This window comes from Odocoileus virginianus, chromosome 1, assembly GCF_023699985.2.
Source record: "Odocoileus virginianus isolate 20LAN1187 ecotype Illinois chromosome 1, Ovbor_1.2, whole genome shotgun sequence".
Taxonomy (NCBI): Eukaryota; Metazoa; Chordata; class Mammalia; order Artiodactyla; family Cervidae; genus Odocoileus; species Odocoileus virginianus.
Window position 1 is genome coordinate 86,562,385 of NC_069674.1, and position 5,725 is coordinate 86,568,109.

Genomic DNA, 5,725 nt, shown 5'->3' on the forward strand with positions numbered 1-5,725 from the left:
GGGTGTGTTGACACATTAAGAGCAATGAGCCACTTTTCAACAAAATAACCTTGAAATATATGTTAGCTTTCCAGGTTGTCACAATATGGTGCTTTTTGTCAAACATGTCTGTAGCTTCAGCTTGAGAACACACTCAGAACCTATTTAGTGGAGACAAAATCAGTCCCAGTTATTTACTTTTGTTTTCTCCCAAGAGCATTTGTTGTCATGCTTTGTTCATTATCTTTGGTTTGAATGACTTTGGGTTATTTTCGAATTTGCAAACCATTCTCAAAAGAGTCCATCATTAAGGAAATCCAGAGTGTTGGTTTCTGCTACTCAAGGTGTGATCCAGGAACCAGCAATATAAGCCTGACCTGGGAGTTTGTTAGAAAAGCAGAATGCCAGGCCCCATCCTAGATCTGCTGAATTGGTATTTGTATTTTAATAAGACCCACTTGTGATTCGCATATACATCAGAGTTTGAGTGGCACTGATTTAGGTAGTTCTACATAAGCTCAAATACATTGAAATTGCAGAAAATGCTGAATTGCTGTATTTTGGGTAATGGATAATAGAAAAAAAAACACAAAAAACTGCAAGCAGACTGAATAAACACAACTCTATTTAGCAAGCAGTGGGTATAAATATGTGAAATGGTTATATTCCAGGTATTTGGCTTATTCTCTTTATCCTTTGAAATTGGTTATTTTTCCATTTCCATTGCCTTTCATGTTAAGTTTGGGCTCTGTTCTGATTCACTGACTAAAGCTTATTATCCAAATCAACATTTTAAATTTGCTTCTCTTGGGAGTAAGATTTTGTGGTTTCATCTCATATGAAACTTGTGAAGTAATCTAATTTCATCCCAAGTTAGTAGCAAGGATTAAGGATGCGACCAACTGACCAAAAACATACTGTAAACACAACATGCAACCACAGGTCTGGATCAAAAACTAAACATTAAGCCTAGACATTCACTTCCCAATCAACAGGACTCTGTAGGTCTAGCTGGAGCCCCTGCTAGCACTCTATTATCTCCTGAGCCATTGTTTGGTGGGATGTTGAAATGGGTCCCTCTTCTCTCTTACTCTCTTGGTGGAAGAGAAAGTGGTATAAGCTTTGTAAAAGGCAATTTTGGGAACATGTATCAAAAGCATTCAAAAATGCATATGCCGTGATTTAGTAATTCCATTGCTAGAAATTTATTTTAAAATAATCATATATATGGATTTGTAAGTGAAATGGGATGTCAGTTCTTGGCTAGCATATCTATAGGAGACTGAAGAATGCTTCTGCTTGCTACATCATGGGCAGCCCTCTGTCTCTGCCTGCTCTCTGCCCGCCCCCCACCCCTGGCCCACCTCGACCTTGCTCCTCAAGACTTCCTCAAAGCCATGGAAATTCTTGTAGAAAATCATCTGCTACCACTTAGGATTCAGTTTCCTCACTGGGCACAAAGTTTAGGAAAAAGGCAGTGTTTCTTAGAATATTACCCATATAGATGACCTGAGTGAGAATCATCTTGCCTGCTTGTATGAAGTGAAGATCTCTGGGCCTGAATTATAGCAACATCTTGTGAGTAGAAAGTTCTTTTCTTTTTATGCAGAAGAAACTCAGGTTCAGAGAGACTTTCATTTTACACTTGTTGAGAGGTAGAGCTGCAATTTGAATCCACGTCTGTGGATTTCAGGGATCAGACAGTAAACAATCTGCCTGTAATGTAGGAGACCTGGGTTTGATCCCTGAGCTGGGAAGATTTCCTGGAGAAGGGAATGGCAACCCACTCCAGTATTCTTGCCTAGAGAATCCCATGGACAGAGGGGCCTGGCAGGCTACAGTTCATGGTGTTGTAAACAATGGAACATGACTGAGTCACTCACACACACACACACACACAGACACTCACACACACTCACATACACACAATGGACTTAATTTCAGTGCTTGCTCTAGGTGCTGGGCAGACAGATCCCTTTCCTTCTAAGCTCATATCCTAGCAGGGAGGACTGTGAAGACTATTGTCATTTGCCCCATGTGGTTCCTTAGGGTGGCTTTTTCGGTGAAAATATTTTGAGAATCTTTAATTTACGACCATGGAAATAGTAGAAGATCTGGTTTCGACTTTTTCTTGTCCTTTTTTTTTTGAGTTATAGAAAATGAGAGCTACTGCTCTGCACGTATTTAATATTCAGTAGCTACTGAAAAGTGCTGTCTTTAAGTTACAGGCCTCCCTAGTACTAGCGCTCTGCTTGGAAAAATGGTGCTACTCTGTGAACTGGGACGAGACTGACTCCTGCTCCATGGGTTATGTTTGCTCTGATGTGTGAGCCTTGTTTCTTGTTCCAGGAAAGTCTGGTTTCCCGGCTGGTGGTTGCAGGTTTGATACTGCCTTCAACTGCTTTTATCTCCTTTAAACTCTTTGAACTGATTCCTATTAGGAAAAAATAAATCTCATCTAAAGCATTAGTTAAAGAAGTACACTTATTGAGCACTTCTTATATGCCCAGCACTGGACAGAGCAGGGGGAGCCTTGGTGGGGCTACTAAGTGAGCCAAGCACCCAAGAACTAGTGTCTTGATGGATTCAGATCACTGTGTCAGTACAGGCATGCCTCATTTTGTTGTGTTTCATATATATATATATATATATATATATAAATATATATATATATACTTATTTATTTTTAATGAATTGAAGGTTTGTGGCAACTCTCCACTGAGCAAAAACTACGTGCTGTGTGCATGCTTAGTCACTAGGTCGTGTCTGACTCTTTTGTGACCCCATGGACTGTAGCCTGCCAGGCTCCTCTGTCCACGGGATTCTTTAGGCAAGTATACTGAAATGGGTTGCCATTTCCTTCTCCAGGGAATCTTCCTGACCCAGGAACCGAACCCTCATCTTCTGCATTGCAGGTGGATTCTTTACCACTGAACCACCTGGGAAGCCCAGATGCTCATTTACCATTATGAAAAACCCAAGGGCCCTTAAGAATTGTGCTAAATCTACTCAGTCTGTGCTTTATAAATGGAACAACAAAGCCAGGATGACAGCACATCTGTTTACAACATGGTTTACTGAATATTTTGAGCCCACTCTTGAGATCTACTGCTCAGGAAAAAAAGTTTCATTTGAAAATATTACTCTCATTAACAGTGCACCTGGTCACCCAAAAGCTCTGGTGGTTAATGTTGTGACTGCTAATGAAATAGCACCCATGGGTCAAGGAGTGATTTCAATTTTCAAATCTTATTCTTTAAGAAATAGATTTTGTAAGACTATGGGTGCTTCAGGTAGTGATTCTTAGATCTGAGAGAAGTAAATTCAGAACCTCCTGGAAAGGATTTACATTCTAGATGCCATTAAGAACATTCATGATTCATGGGAAGGGGTCAGAATATCAACAATAACAAGAGTCTGGAAGAAGTTGATTCCAGCCCTCATGGATGACTTTGAGGGTTTTGAGACTTCAGTGGAAGAAGTAATTGCATAGTTCTCGATATCTGTAGGTCCCTTCCCTTGATTAAAGATCTAAATGTAAGACCAGAAACTATCAAACTCCTAGAGGAGAACATAGGCAAAACACTCTCCGACATAAATCACAGCAGGATCCTCTATGACCCACCTCCCAGAATTTCAGAAATAAAAGCAAAAATAAACAAATGGGACCTAATGAAACTTAAAAGCTTTTGCACAACAAAGGAAACTATAAGCAAGGTGAAAAGACAGCCCTCAGATTGGGAGAAAATAATAGCAAATGAAGCAACAGACAAAGGATTAATCTCAAAAATATACAAGCAACTCCTCCAGCTCAACTCCAGAAAAATAAATGACCCAATCAAAAAATGGGCCAAAGAACTCAACAGACATTTCTCCAAGGAAGACATACAGATGGCTAACAAACACATGAAAAGATGCTCAACATCACTCATTATCAGAGAAATGCAAATCAAAACCACAATGAGGTACCATTATACGCCAGTCAGGATGGCTGCTATCCAAAAGTCTACAAGCAATAAATGCTGGAGAGGGTGTGGAGAAAAGGGAACCCTCTTACACTGTTGGTGGGAATGCAAATTAGTACAGCCACTATGGAAAACAGTGTGGAGATTTCTTAAAAAGCTGGAAATAGAACTGCCATATGACCCAGCAATCCCACTTCTGGGCATACACACCAAGGAAACCAGATCTGAAAGAGCCACATGCACCCCAATGTTCATTGCAGCACTGTTTATAATAGCCAGGACATGGAAGCAACCCAGATGCCCATCAGCAGACGAATGGATGAGGAAGCTGTGGTACATATACACCATGGAATATTACTTAGCCATTAAAAAGAATTCATTTGAATCACTTCTAATGAGATGGATGAAACTGGAGCCCATTATACAGAGCGAAGTAAGCCAGAAAGATAAAGACCATTACAGTATACTAACACATATATATGGACTTTAGAAAGATGGTAACGATAACCCTATATGCAAAACAGAAAAAGAGACTCAGATGCATGGAACAGACTTGTGGACTCTGGGAGAAGGCAAGGGTGGGATGTTTCAGGAGAACAGCATTGAAACATGTGTATTATCTAGGGTGAAACGGATAACCAGCTCAGGTTGGGTACATGAGACAAGTGCTCGGGCCTGGTGCACTGGGAAGACCCAGAGGGATCGGGTGGAGAGGGAGGTGGGAGGGGGGACTGGGATGGGGAATACATGTAAATCCATGGCTAATTCATATCAATGTATAACAAAAACTACTGTAATGATGTAAAGTAATTAGCCTCCAACTAATAAAAATTTAAAAAAAAAAAAACAAAAAAAAAACAAAAAAAAAAAAAAAAGAAGTAATTGCAGATGTAGTAGAAACAGCGAGAGAGCTAGAATTATAAATGGAGCCTGAAGATGTGACTGAATTGCTGCCGTCTCATGATAAAACTTTCACGAATGAGGAGTTGCTTCCTTATGGATGAGCAAAGAATATTATTTCTTCAGATGACATCTACTCCTGGTGAAGATGCTATAAACAGCGTTGAAATGACAGCAAAGGACTTCGAATATTGCCTAAACTTACTTGATGAAGCAGTGGCAGACTTTGAGAAGATTGACTCCAATTGTGGAAGAAGTTCTGTGGGTACAATGCTACCACACTGCATTGCATGTTGCAGAAAAATCATCTGTGAGTCTATCAATGTGGCAAATATCATTGTTTTAAGAAATTGCCACACCTACCCCAGCTTTCAGCAACTACCACCCTGATCAGTCAGTTACCATCAACGTCAAGGCAAGACCTCCACCAGCAAAAAGATTATATCTTACTGAAGGCTCTGATGATGTTTAGTATTTTTTAGTAATAAAACATTTTTAAATTAAGGTTTGCACATTTTTTCAGGCAAATGCTTTGCACACTTAACAGACTATGGTATTGTGTAAACATAACTTTTATATGCAGTTGTGCACTCACTCACTCGGGTCCGACTCTCTGAGACCCCCATGAATGGCAGCACAAAAACATCATGTAACTGAGTTTATTGTGAGATTTGCTTTATTGTGGTGGTGTGGAACCAAACCTGTCATGTCTCCAAGGGGTGCCTATAGTCTGCTTTTAAATCCTTTCTCTGTTTTGCTAAGATTTGATCTAAAATTTAGTTGATTAAGAAAGTGAGCAATTAAGGTGCAGTTTTGTAAATAATCTATCTCATTGGAAATGCAGCAATGTGACAGCCTGCATAATTGAAAGTGTTCCTTCC

General features: G+C 39.9%; 1 pseudogene; it reads left to right on the plus strand.

Annotated features, from left to right (window-relative positions):
• The first annotated feature begins 2,947 nt into the window (after window positions 1-2,947).
• LOC139038437 (tigger transposable element-derived protein 1-like) lies at window positions 2,948-5,316 on the plus strand (annotated as a pseudogene).
• The last annotated feature ends 409 nt before the right edge of the window (window positions 5,317-5,725 follow it).